Source organism: Lissotriton helveticus, chromosome 12, assembly GCF_964261635.1.
Source record: "Lissotriton helveticus chromosome 12, aLisHel1.1, whole genome shotgun sequence".
In the NCBI taxonomy this organism is placed as follows: domain Eukaryota; kingdom Metazoa; phylum Chordata; class Amphibia; order Caudata; family Salamandridae; genus Lissotriton; species Lissotriton helveticus.
Genome location: NC_136073.1, coordinates 521,027,403 through 521,042,282, shown reverse-complemented (window position 1 = coordinate 521,042,282; position 14,880 = coordinate 521,027,403).

Below are 14,880 nucleotides of genomic sequence, written 5' to 3'. Positions count from 1 at the left end.
TCATCAATATTAAAACCATTGCTTTTTCTCAAAACGATTTACAAGTCATAATTTGAAAACACTCCACAACTCCTATGCACATAAAAGCCCTGTCAGTACTAATACTTCACATTTTCTCCAATTACAATTTCTCAAAGAAACAAAATCTATTTGTGAAACACTTGAGACAAAGCAACATTTGAAAAACACAACTTTCTTCATAATTTTCTCCTTAAAGCACACTATTTTCTATCTAAATTAAAGAAATGTTTTCTCACCTTAGCAAATACTTTGAGTTTCAAAACAGTCTCAGAAACACACCAATTTGTCTTCAGCAGAGCAAAAGGTATGCACTCCAGAGTCTGCAGCTATCAAAAGCACAGAAATGCTGTAATTCCTCACACAGATCTCTCATGTCACCCAATCAAAACTCTTCCCTCACTTTTTTCAAAGCAAAACCCTTCCCCCTCTGCCCCCTCTCTGCTTTTTCTGCATAGCAACCACCTCTTGCAAGACCTCTCACACAACAATGTTGCAATTGAACTCTGAACTCTCAGTGCACCTGCATATCCAATGCAATCTTTCATTTAATGATTTTTTCTTCGCCACTCAAAATACATCTTTCAACGAACTCATCCATGCACACTAACTTTCTGTTTTCAGCAATCAAAATCCACCAATCACTCTTACTGCTTCATTAACACAGAAACTCCTCAGTTTTTTTCATTTTACACTCTCATTTTTTCAACTGCCATTTCATTGCCACACTTCATCTGACTGCAGGAGAACCTTCTCTCGCCATGTTTTCTGTCTGGATTGTTGGACATAGCTACATCTATTGGGCTCAAAGGTACGCTGAAAACAGGAATTTACCTAACCTCAATTTACAAGATGTGGAAATTAAGTGGTTTGGCCACAGAGGATTAAAATGTCACCAATTGATACCATTGGTGAAAACCTTTATGCATTTGCCAAAACCTGACCTGTTAATTGTGCACTGTGGAGGTAATGATTTGGGCACTTTGACTGGGGTAGGTCTGGAAATGCTTTTAAAGGACACCTTTGAGCAATTGATGGCACTTTTTCCTCAGACTGCCTTGGTATATTCAAATATATGCCAAAGACAGAAATGGAGGTGGTCGAACCAATTTTGTCCACAAATTGAGAAATCGAGGAAGCATGTAAACAAATCTGTTTCAGCTTACATGAGAGACCATGGAATGGGCTCCCTGTACAACAATAACTTGCGTTACTACATGCAAGATATCTACAGAGCAGATGGAGTTCACTTCTCAGATGAGGGCAACAGAGTTTTCACTCTGAATTTAAGACTGTGCATTGGTACCTACTTATAAGTACCTAAATGTACCATAAACCCAAAAGCTCTTCTCAGAGCTACCCTACATCTGATCACTCACAATTATTATTTTACTCTAACTTTTTTCACTAATTTTCAAGAAAGTACGCTCCCCAGACCGCTTCCCGGTTCGCGAACCGGGCGCACTCCACGCAAAAAAACTAAAAAAACGGTATATTTTTTTTTTGCCCTGCGAGACCCTTTCAAAGCCTCCACATCAAACCTAGGGGGTCAGGGAGGATCTACTATGCCCCCTTATGGTCATTTGCCCCTTCGCTTTGGCCTCCTCTTGTCTCTCGATCCTACCGAGAGACAAGATGGCGTCCGCTACGGACTGTTTGGAATGTTTACAGACGCCGAAAAACCAATCAGCTTCGCAAACCTCCGTAACGCGAAAAGTACGCAAAGCGGAGCGCTGTTACAGATATATATCTTTTTTTGAACGTTAATTTCTCAAAATCCACTAGAGCACATATATTGAGACCTAGCAAAGGCACATCGGGCTACCAGTCCCTACAATTTTGCCAAGTTTCGTGCAAATCCATTCAGCCGTTCGATTATTATTATTTTTATTTTTTTTGCCCCGCGGGGCCCTTTTAAAACCTCCACATCAAACGTAGGGGGTCACCGAGGATCTACTATTCCCCCTTATGGTCATTTGCCCCTTCGCTTTGGCCTCCTCTTGTCTCTCGATCCTACCGAGAGACAAGATGGCGGCCGCTACGGACTGTTTGGAATGTTGACAGACGCCGGAGAACCAATCAGCTTCGCAAACCTCCGTAACGCGAAAAGTACGCGAAGCGGAGCGCTGTTACAGATATATATCTTTTTTTGAACGTTAATTTCTCAAAATCCACTAGAGCACATATATTGAGACCTAGCAAAGGCACATCGGGCTACCAGTCCCTAATATTTTGCCAAGTTTCGTGCAAATCCATTCAGCCGTTCGATTATTATTATTATTTTTTTTTTTGCCCCGCGGGGCCCTTTTAAAACCTCCACATCAAACGTAGAGGGTCACCGAGGATCTACTATTCCCCCTTATGGTCATTTGCCCCTTCGCTTTGGCCTCCTCTTGTCTCTCGATCCTACCGAGAGACAAGATGGCGGCCGCTACGGACTGTTTGGAATGTTGACAGACGCCGGAGAACCAATCAGCTTCGCTTCACAAAGCTCCGTTGCGCGAAAAGTACGCGTCCTGGGCCGCTGCCAGGTCCGCTGTTACAGATATATATCTTTTTTTAAACGTTAATTTCTCAAAATCCACTGGAGCACATATATTGAGACCTACAAAAGGCACATCGGGCTACCAGTCCCTACAATTTTGCCAAGTTTCGTGCAAATCCATTCAGCCGTTCGGGCTAAAAGTGAGGCCAACCGCCCTATGGAAATTAACATGGGAAAAACGCGTTTTGGGACCCCCCTTTTTTCTCGGCCCCCCCTTGACTAACCCCCCCAAAAATTTTCAGGGGCTGCTCAGAAACAAAATGTGCCATTTTCCTGAAAATTTCAGCCAATTCCGTCCACAAACGCCAAAGTTATTAGACATAGAATTTTCAAAAAACCCATAGAGAAAAAATCCTAACTATATATACCTACTGGCGACCGCCAGTAGGTAATATAAATATATATATATATATATATATATATATACATTACCTACTGGCGGTCGCCAGTAGGTATATATAGTTAGGATTTTTTCTCTATGGGATTTTTGAAAATTCTATGTCTAATAACTTTGGCGTTTGTGGACGGAATTGGCTGAAATTTTCAGGAAAATGGCACATTTTGTTTCTGAGCAGCCCCTGAAAATTTTGGGGGGGTTCGTCAAGGGGGGGCCGAGAAAAAAGGGGGGTCCCAAAACGCGTTTTTCCCATGTTAATTTCCATAGGGCGGTTGGCCTCACTTTTAGCCCGAACGGCTGAATGGATTTGCACGAAACTTGGCAAAATTGTAGGGACTGGTAGCCCGATGTGCCTTTTGTAGGTCTCAATATATGTGCTCCAGTGGATTTTGAGAAATTAACGTTTAAAAAAAGATATATATCTGTAACAGCGGACCTGGCAGCGTCCCAGGACGCGTACTTTACGCGCAACGGAGCTTTGTGGAGCGAAGCTGATTGGTTCTCCGGCGTCTGTCAACATTCCAAACAGTCCGTAGCGGCCGCCATCTTGTCTCTCGGTAGGATCGAGAGACAAGAGGAGGCGAAAGCGAAGGGGCAAATGACCATAAGGGGGAATAGTAGATCCTCGCTGACCCCCTAGGTTTGATGTGGAGGTTTTAAAAGGGCCCCGCGGGGCAAAAAAAAATAAAATAATAATAATCGAACGGCTGAATGGATTTGCACGAAACTTGGCAAAATTGTAGGGACTGGTAGCCCGATGTGCCTTTGCTAGGTCTCAATATATGTGCTCCAGTGGATTTTGAGAAATTAACGTTCAAAAAAAGATATATATCTGTAACAGCGCTCCGCTTCGCGTACTTTTCGCGTTACGGAGGTTTGCGAAGCTGATTGGTTTTTCGGCGTCTGTAAACATTCCAAACAGTCCGTAGCGGCCGCCATCTTGTCTCTCGGTAGGATCGAGAGACAAGAGGAGGCCAAAGCGAAGGGGCAAATGACCATAAGGGGGCATAGTAGATCGTCCCTGACTCCCTAAGTTTGATGTGGAGGCTTTGAAGGGGTCTCGCAGGGCAAAAAAAAATATACCGTTTTTTTAGTTTTTTTCGTGGAGTGCGCCCGGTTCGCGAACCGGGAAGCGTTCTGGGGAGCGTACTTTCTTGAAAATTAGTGAAAAAAGTTAGAGTAAAATAATAATTGTGAGTGATCAGATGTAGGGTAGCTCTGAGAAGAGCTTTTGGGTTTATGGTACATTTAGGTACTTATAAGTAGGTACCAATGCACATTCTTAAATTCAGAGTGAAAACTCTGTTGCCCTCATCTGAGAAGTGAACTCCATCTCCTCTGTAGATATCTTGCATGTAGTAACGCAAGTTATTGTTGTACAGGGAGCCCATTCCATGGTCTCTCATGTAAGCTGAAACAGATTTGTTTACATGCTTCCTCGACTTCTCAATTTGGTTTACAAAATTGGTTCGACCACCTCCATTTCTGTCTTTGGCATATATTTGAATATACCAAGGCAGTCTGAGGAAAAAGTGCCATCAATTGCTCAAAGGTGTCCTTTAAAAGCATTTCCAGACCTACCCCAGTCAAAGTGCCCAAATCATTACCTCCACAGTGAACAATTAACAGGTCAGGTTTTGGCAAATGCATAAAGGTTTTCACCAATGGTATCAATTGGTGACATTTTAATCCTCTGTGGCCAAACCACTTAATTTCCACATCTTGTAAATTGAGGTTAGGTAAATTCCTGTTTTCAGCGTACCTTTGAGCCCAATATATGTAACTATGTCCAACAATCCAGACAGAAAACATGGTGAGAGAAGGTTCTGCTGCAGTCAGATGAAGTGTGGCAATGAAATGGCAGTTGAAAAAATGAGAGTGTAAAATGAAAAAAACTGAGGAGTTTCTGTGTTAATGAAGCAGTAAGAGTGATTGGTGGATTTTGATTGCTGAAAACAGAAAGTTAGTGTGCATGGATGAGTTCGTTGAAAGATGTATTTTGAGTGGCGAAGAAAAAATCATTAAATGAAAGAATGCTCTGGATATGCAGGTGCACTGAGAGTTCAGAGTTCAATTGCAACATTGTTGTGTGAGAGGTCTTGCAAGAGGTGGTTGCTATGCAGAAAAAGCAGAGAGGGGGCAGAGGGGGGAAGGGTTTTGCTTTGAAAAAAAGTGAGGGAAGAGTTTTGATTGGGTGACATGAGAGATATGTGTGAGGAATTACAGCATTTCTGTGCTTTTGATAGCTGCAGACTCTGGAGTGCATACCTTTTGCTCTGCTGAAGACAAATTGGTGTGTTTCTGAGACTGTTTTGAAACTCAAAGTATTTGCTAAGGTGAGAAAAGATTTCTTTAATTTAGATAGAAAATAGTGTGCTTTAAGGAGAAAATTATGAAGAAAGTTGTGTTTTTCAAATGTTGCTTTGTCTCAAGTGTTTCACAAATAGATTTTGTTTCTTTGAGAAATTGTAATTGGAGAAAATGTGAAGTATTAGTACTGACAGGGCTTTTATGTGCATAGGAGCTGTGGAGTGTTTTCAAATTATGACTTGTAAATCGTTTTTGAGAAAAAGCAATGGTTTTAATATTGATGAGAAGGACATAATGGTGTCTGCTTCTTTATAAGGTAATTGAGAGTCTCTGATGTTATTTTTCCCATTTCAATGTAAGAAGTTTGTCTGTGGAGCAAATTGCTTGTAAATATGCTCCCACCTGTGCATGGCAAATTTAGATTTTGAATGTTTCCGTTACATAGGCATGTTAAAGGTGATTGAAACATGCTGCAAAGGCAATCAAAAAATGCTTTTATGTGTCTTAAGGACATTTTAAGTCATTTCCCCATGTGCAGTGTTTTCAAATTATGAGTTGAAAATCGTTTTTGAGGTAAAGGAATGTTTTCAAAATTTATGTGCGCCATATGACCCCAAATTTCTTTTTCAGGGGTGCAGCAGGGTGTTCTTGAGACACCCCTGCACCGTCGGAAAAATTCGTAATTTGCGATGAGGTAATTGCTAATCGCAAATTGCACCTTCATTCCTATGGGCCTCCTGCTGCATGGAAATGAATGGGTAATTTGTAATTAGCAAATAGCTCATCGCAAACTAGGAATGGTAAAGAATCGCTATTTATTCCTTAAAGTTCGCTATTTAGGAAATGCAAAAAACTTTGATGATACATATGGCGGTTTATCTCTAACAAGATAAGAAGCATAGGGATAGATTTATGATGACTGGCGCATCACCAGGGATGTGTTAGTCATTCTGTGCCGCTGTTCCGTCACCTATGGTGTGCTGCATTTACAATGCGGCGCATCATGGGGCAAAAACAGCACAGATGCGTGACGTATTTGTGCCGTAAAGTTGGCGCATTGCTGGAGTTGTATCGCAAGTGTGATGAAGCTCCAGTAAGGTTGAGGGGTGCCCCTGTCGCAGGGTTTCTGTTCTGACACAGAACTGTGGACAGAGGATTGGAACCTCGGCGAATTAGGGTGTCCCAAAACTCACCTTAGTAATCAAAACCCCTTAGCAAGCTAGGTACAGTGTCACATTGGATATAACAAACTCTCAATGTTTAGACAATCCAGAATATGAACTTATAGTACCTCAGGATACGTGGAACTCATGAACAGACGGTCGTTATATATTTCTTAGAAACGAGAACATGGAGTTAAGAAGAACACATGTGTATTTGAAATGTTTATTTACTAATGCCGTCTTCTCAGGCGTAGTATCTTAGATTATACAAGTACACATATTATCAGTAGCAAAATTACCAGCATAGTCAATAGTACATAAAAAGCGAATGGTGACAGTATGTTAACATGCTGTAAATGAATAAGAGTTAGCAACACTTATAAGCAGCCGCGGGCCGTGGAGGGAGTTACGGTGGGGCAGGGAGGCGGGGAGGGGGAGGGGCAAGGTAGAGAGGGCTCCACCCTGCTTCTCCCCCTCCCCGCCTCCCTGCCTCACCGTAACTCCCTCCACGGCCCGCGGCTGCTTATATCTCACCCTCCCTAATACACATATTATATTATTTGCTAAGAAGGTCTCTTTGTGTTGGTTTAGGGCGTGCCGATACTTTAGTGTCTTAGGTTTGAAGGAATCACATCAGCATAGAAAAGATAATCCATATGCCGTGCTTAATATCGCCAACGGCATTGTGCCATAATATTCTAGCATGCGATTGCGGAACAGTGTCAGCAGCTGCAGGGCGGGAGCTTGCACAGGAGGGACATCCATATTTAAAAATGTAAAAAAGCACAAGAGCGTCCGCTGGCTATGCAAGTAAAAATGGGAATCCACGAAGCACAGTGGAAAAATATAGAATGAAAGAAAGCAGCGATGACTCCAAAGATTTTCTCAAATGAAGTCACGAGACCACTGGTAACAATTTTAAAAAAGTGCGCCAGGCCCTTTGTGGAGGACGCGTTAGAGATAGTCCGAACCATCTTGCTGAAATGGAAAGGCGAATCTGTATTTAAAAGGGTCTGCACCTCTGTACGGGTGTTCGCTGTGTGAAGCACGAAAGTTTCACGGGCCGAACTCAAGGCCACCTCTCTCTGAGACAAAATAGCTCTTATTCTTGCCATGCCGTTGAAATGTGCTGCCAAGGTTGGTATTTGTGGCCAGATTGAAAACTCCCTATGTTCATGTGTGGGAGGAAATAGAACATTTCTGCAGCAAATAACCCGTTCATTTACTGTTACGATAAAATGAATACTTTTAATTAACCCAGAACAATCTTCATTTTTGAGCATCAAATAACTACCATTTTCCAAGAACTTGAACGTGGGGATGATAGCAGGAACTGGTGTGCCTTGCAACACGCAAGCCATATTTGGTCGGTGTTTGTTGCATGAACCGTGTAACTGTATGTGCCTACACATTAGTGAATGATCTGGCGTCTCAGTGCATTCCTCTCCATTCAGATAAAGTTCTTGATCATCTTTGAAAATCTGTATGTGTATGGAAGCGACCAGACTTCATGAAGAAAACCACTACCTAAAGGTTAATAACGACCTATTGGTATATATTTCATACAATTTGAAAACTTATATAAAGCAAAAGGCAGCGTTATTAAACCGTGGATAAGGCACGTTGCCAAAGCAGTCAACCTTTTGGATTTATACTGGAAATGTTAAAGGAAGAGTTACGGAGTAGGGCCTGTAAATCTTTAATAGACAACGAGTAAAATTACTCCAACCATCATATTCCTCTAACTCCGGGATAGTAGGGGTGTTTAATTTTTTAGAAGTAGCCAATGCAAAGCATTTGGTCTGGGAAATTGTTTCATTCACAAACCACATATGTTTTGGGATGAGACATGCACGGTGGAAAGCCTCAGTGCCTTGTACCTGCCAGGTTCGTGAACCCCAAACTGATGTAGATCCTGGATATTTTTACTCTGTATTACGTTAGCATGGTCTCATTACTGGTTTAAACGCCATTTTTCCTTTTTTGTAACTTCTGCACACGACACTTAGTTGTTGCTTTAGCTTTCAGCCTACCTGCGTCAAGATCTATGCCTGCTTCAAGCAGGCGCAGGGTTTTGATGTAGCTTTGTCCTATCTGATTGTAAATGCGGCACACCGTGGGTGGCAGAGCAGCGGTGCACGTTAACTGGTGCATCCCTGGGGATGTGCTAGTTAATATAAATCTGCCCCTTTACATTTAATTATGTGCAGGGGACACAGAGTAGGTGAGGTTTATCCAAGGTTAAGAAGAGATGAGTCCTGTTCAGTGAAAAATTGGAGATAGGCTTCAGTATATTATATACTTAAGTAGTGTGTTAAGTTTTTGATGACTGTTATTAATTTACTGTTGGGTAATAGTGGTTAATAACATTTTTTATTATATTTTACCACAGATTCAACTGCAGATTATTTCAAGATTTTAGGATGCCTAGCAAAGAAAGAGTAAGAAAGGCTGCAAAACGTCAAAGACAGCAGGACCATGGAATAATGCAGCAGTTCTCTAACAAAAAGATTTGTCAAGTCACCAAGAAAGCACCGGGTAAGAGTCGAAAAACAGTCATAAGAAATATGTGTAGTAAAAAAAATATTACTACAGAAAATGTTTCAGTCCAGAAAAGGAGAAAGAATTCAAATGGTAAGGAAAGGCCAATGAGAAATGTTACTGCTAGAGTAAGAGATAACTCTATGCATGAAAGTAGAAGGAAAAAACAGTTTAGGGATATTCGTAAACGAATGTTCCGCCACAGGATAATTTGGAATTTGTTAAAAAATATTAAGAAAGGTCAGCAGAAAGTGGTTTTTTATAAGAGAAAAAAAATAGTTGAGAAAGTTATTGATCAGGCATTTGAAATTAAACGTAAGTTATTTATTTTGACAATCAATAGAATTAGGAAGCTAAACAAGGTAATTTATGATTTCAAAAGAAATAGTAGATGGAAGAGAATAGTTAATCGTAGTAATTTTTGTGAAGTTTTTTCTGGAGAATGGATGCATAGTTCAAGCTCTGAGGCATTTTTTAATGAGGAGAGTTATTTCCAGAATAATGATTTGGTGCATGCAGTTGACACCAGTGGTCGAGCTTATGAAGTGAAAGATGGTTGTCCAGTTGAAAAAGAAAAACTTGTGAGAACAGAGATAGAAGAGGTGTTAGGTAATGAGGTTTTAGGGAGACGTCCTAAGGGTCCTGTGTACACCTGGAAGTGTAGTAGTATTTGCAGTGTACGACAGGATTCCATCAATTTGCTTTGTGATTTTATACGGTCATTTAGTAAGAAAAGTTTGAAGCAGAAAATGAAGTTGTTGCAAGAATTAGATCCTTGCAGAGTGAGAGAAGTGATAGGTTTGCATGGTCATTCACTGGCTTGTCTTTCCAGGAGAGTATGCCAGAGTGTTTTTCATCATTTCAGGATGCTAGCAGTGCATCATAATAAAGTGAGGAAATTAGTTAGAATGTTGTATTATGCTAAGAGTCCAGCAATTATGCTTAAACAATTATGCGCTGCTCTTTTGCATGGTTCTGAAATAGATGTGAAGAATATATGTGAAGAAATTGAGTTTTGTTACTTTGGAAGTAAAGAGGAGAATGTTGAAATTGACCAAGAAGAAGAGAGTAATGTGGAAGATAGTGTACAGGTTTCCAGTACAGATAATTTCCAGAGGGAAATTGCGACGTTTGAGGTGAAATCAAGTGAGAGGCCAAATTTCACTTGTGTGTGTTGTCGACGCACTTATTATAAGAATCAGACTAAGTTAGTGGATTTATATGGAAAAAGTGAAAGGGAAAATAATAGTGAATGGAAGGATTTTGCAACATACTTGATGGTAGAAAATTGTTTTGATTTGGGATTGGATCAACGTGTGTGTACTTATTGTTGTAACAAATTAAATCAAAACCAGATGCCTGCTAGAGCAGTTCATAATAATATGGAATTGGTTGAGATTCCTTCTGAATTGAAGGATTTAAATACTTATGAATCTATTTTGATTCAAAGTATCCATCCCTTTCAGGCTATTGTAAGAATGGAGCCAAAGACAGGGAAATTGCCTCCATCAGATTTACAGAGAGGATTAAAGGGAAGAGTTGTTTATTTGCCTCTAGATTTGAAGAAAAACATTAACACAATTGGAGTAGAAAAAGTGGAAGAGGAACCTCTTGTTATCTTAGTTAATGGGGTTCCGACAAAGAATAAGAAAATATGGCAAGATTTAGTAGATGTTAGGAAAGTCAAAAGAGCAACATTGTATTTGAAAAAATATAATAAATACTATAAAAATGTATATGTTGCAGAAGAGGAAGTAAGTGAGGAAGAGGATAGCGATTTGTGTGCTGGTCAAATTGAGAAAGTAGAACCCTGTACTAGTGAAGAAATATATGAACATTATAGTGTTCATCCTTTGCATTCCAAGGAAGTCATGGGGAATGCTATTGAGTTGTTTCAAATGAAACAAGCGAAAGGGAGTCCCATTAGTGTTTGGGAGGAAAGTTTGGAAGCTCGGTGTTTCCCACAGCTTTTTCCAACAGGTCAGGGAGGAAGATATGATGAGCGACCTCATCAAATTCCTGCTTCTGAATACCGGACTTTGCGATTGTATGCAGGAGATCCTAGGTTTCGACAATGCATTCCTTATTTGTTTCATCTCCTGTTTGAAAGCGATCTGTCTGGACTGTCATATGCAGTGAACCACATCTTGAAAAGTGGTATACACATGCAAAACATCTCGGCAAGTGACTTTATGGATAAAGTCAATGTCCAAGACAGTATTTTGGATTCTCACCTGATTAATCTCATGGCGTGTCAGCGTGGTACTAATGAGTACTGGTACCGTCGTCATGGTGATTTAAAATGTATGCTGAGGAACTTAGGAACTCCCACATGGTTCCTCACTTTGAGCTGTGCTGAGTATGGCTGGGAAGACTTACTTGAATTTCTACGAGAGGCAAATGCTAACGTAGAAAACATCGAATTCAAGACACCCGGAGAACTGTGCTCTTTGGATCCAGTCAATGTATGTAGGTACTTCAATCATAGATTTGAAGGTATGATGTCTTTCATCATGAATAAGAAGAATCCACCTCTTGGAGAGGTGTTGGATTTCTTCTGGAGGAAGGAGTACCAAGCAAGAGGTGCTCCTCATATACATATGTTGCTGTGGATCAAGGATGCACCTAAATTTGGAACGGATGCAGACGACTCAGTGATGAGTTTCATAGAACAGTATTCTACGTGTGCTGTTCCAAACGCAAAGGAGAAAAAAAGCCTAAGAGAAAAAGTTCTACGTTTCCAAAGCCATCGATGTGGAAAGTACTGTCGTCGTAAATTCCGGAACAAAGACAAGTTCTACACCAAATGTCGTTTCGGCTTTCCACGATCGGTGATTTCTAAAGGAAGAGTGAACAGTTTGATGTCTTCGCTGCGACATAATGTGATGAAGAAATCACCTAAAAACACATACAATTTGAAGAGGAACGAAGAGTCTAAGTACATTAACGACTACAACCCGGTGATTTTGTCCATGTGGAATGCTAACATGGATATACAGTTTGTGGCTGATAACTGTATGGCTGTGGCTCGGTATGTGACATCTTACATCACCAAAAAAGAGAAGACAGAATTGAAGGATATGTGGGAGGACATTTCCCATGAAAAGAGCCTCAGCAAGAAGTTGTACAGTTTCAGTCTGAAGATGTTGTCGCATCGAGAAATCGGAGCTTACGAATGTTCTGACCGGTTGTCTTCAGCAAGTCTCTATGCCAAGTCCAGGAGTATCGTTTGGGCGAGTGTTGGTCTTGCTGCAACGCGTAATCGAGTTCTGAAACCTGTGCGGGAAATTGAGTATTTGGCGGAAAAGGAGCCAAACAGTACCGACATTTTGAAGAGCAACATGTTGGATACATATTATCCAAATCGAAGCAGTCACCTCGAGAATGTTTGTCTGTATGAGGTTCTGCAAAATTACATATTCAAGAGGAACATCAAAGAAGATACTGAGAAAGGAGTGTATGCTGTAATAGGAAGTGAGGGATGTCTGGTCAAGCAAAGAAAATGCCACTTGATAAACCATCGAAAATTGAGTGGCGAATCTCCTGAAAAAAAGGAGTTTTTCTATTTAGCACTTTTGCAACTTTTTAAGCCTTGGCGTGCAGAAGAGGAACTGCTTGGAGATTTCCTTTGTTACGAAGACTCATTCAATGCTGCCAAGGAGACCATAGAATGTCCTGCTTTTCCCAAATATGTAGAAATGTTGAATGTGGAAATTGAGCAGGAAGCAACGATTGCAGCCGAGATTGCCAGAGACAGTTCTCAGGACAGTCAGAGTTCTGCTTCATTGAGTCAGGATCCACTAGGAAGACCTCTTATCGAAAATGAAGCTGCCACTGCTATGAATGAAGTGGAAAGAGCCATGGCACATGCTCAGGAGGATGTGGTTAACTTAGAAGAGTTGGAAAGACAACTCAACGTTGAGCAGAGGAAAATATATGACGAACTTACCATGCAAATTGATCATGGATTAAGTCATGACAAGAAAGAGTGCTCATGTACGTCGTTGAAGCCTGTCCGACTGTACGTGAGTGGAGAAGCGGGAACTGGAAAAAGTTTCCTTATTAAAGCAATTTCATGTTATTTGCAGGAAAGGACAGAGTCATCGCTGTATTGTGTTGTCACCGCTCCAACTGGACTGGCAGCACATAACATTAAAGGGATTACTTTACATCGTTTACTGATGCTGCCAGTGGAGCATGACAACAAATTAGAATATCACAAGCTATCTGGAGATGCTTATTTTGAAGTTTCAAGAGTCTTGAGGAAAATGAAACTTCTTATCATTGACGAAGTAAGCATGGTTTCCAATGTCATGCTTGCCTTTGTGCATTTGAGAATGCAAGAAGTTCTCAAAACAGAGTATGATGTGTTATTTGGTGGCAAACACATCATTGTTTTCGGAGATCTTCTGCAGCTGACACCAGTGAAAGGGCAACCTGTGTTCAAAATGCTCACGCATGAAGATACCAGGAAGTGCTTAGGGAGTATTGGCAACGTCAATATATGGTTAAACTTCAATTATGCTGAACTGCATGAAAATATGCGTCAGGCAAAGGATGAAGTTTACAAGACTATTCTACAAGATGTTAGAATTGGAAAAGTGACCGAGCATGGGAAAGAAGCTTTACATGCACGATTACTGACAAATTTATATCCAGACGAAGATGTTGTGCCTGAGAATATTTTTCAGAAAGTTACTGAGAAAAAATCTGGAATATGTTTGATGCCAACTCTTGCAGAATGTGCCAAATTCAACAACAAAATGTTGCATTTAGAAAAGCAAGAGATTGTGAAATTGGAAGCTATTGACAGAGTAGAGCATATGGGATCAACAATTATTTTGTCTGAGAATCTGAAAACAAAATTGGATTCATTAGAGAAGAGTATATCTAAAACTGCGGGTTTTGAAAAGACTCTGAATGTGTGCTTGAACTGCCGTATAATTTTAAGAAGGAATTTACATGTTGAAAGAGGTCTGGTAAATGGATCAATGGGTAATGTTGTTGATTTTGTGAAATACAGAAATAGAGATGGAATTGAATTTTTAAAAATTAAATTTGATGGCATTGAGGAAGTACAGCTAATTGCTCGTTGTTCTGCTAGATTTGTGCTTGTAAAAGACTTATATGTTCGTCGTAAGCAGTTTCCTGTTTGCTTGGCATATGCGGTGACAATCCATAAATCGCAAGGTTTAAGTGTAGATTGTGCATTGGTGAATATTGGCAGTTCTGTGTTCAAGGAGGGTATGGCATATGTGGCATTGTCACGAGTTAGGACTTTATCGGGATTGTACTTGATTGAGTGTGATGTCACAAACATTTGTGCGGATCTAGATTGTGTTAAGGAATACAATAGGTTGAGAAGAGAGTATGCGCCACATTTGCCTCAGTATCCTTTGTTTGAGAAACGTGTGGTAGGCCGGAAACGAAGAAATGTGACCAATACTGGGGAGGTTGTAGCAAAAAGACGAAAAGTCGATGAACCTGAAATTATAAGCAGAAACAAAAAGGATTCTGTTGAAGATGTTGTTGGTTTTCAATTTGAAAACAGTTCTGGTGTCAACTGCTATGCTAATGTAGTGGTAAATGTTTTGTTTTCTCTACAAAATGTAAAAGAAGAGATTGTGGTCAATTCTGATCAAAGATTTTGCAGTTTGTTAAATTCTGTGTTAGAGAAATGTAGCACTGATAGAACAAACATAGAAAGTGTGTCTGAAATTCGAAATCTGTTAGACAGATGTTCAGGCCAAACACAATTCTCTCAAAATAGTCAGCAAGATTGTCAGGAGTTTTTAATGTATATGCTTGATGTATTGCATGATGAAGGTGTAGATGTAGATCACCTGTTTGGGCTTTCTTATCAATGGCAGCATGACTGCGAGAACTGTAGGGTATCAAGTACTACT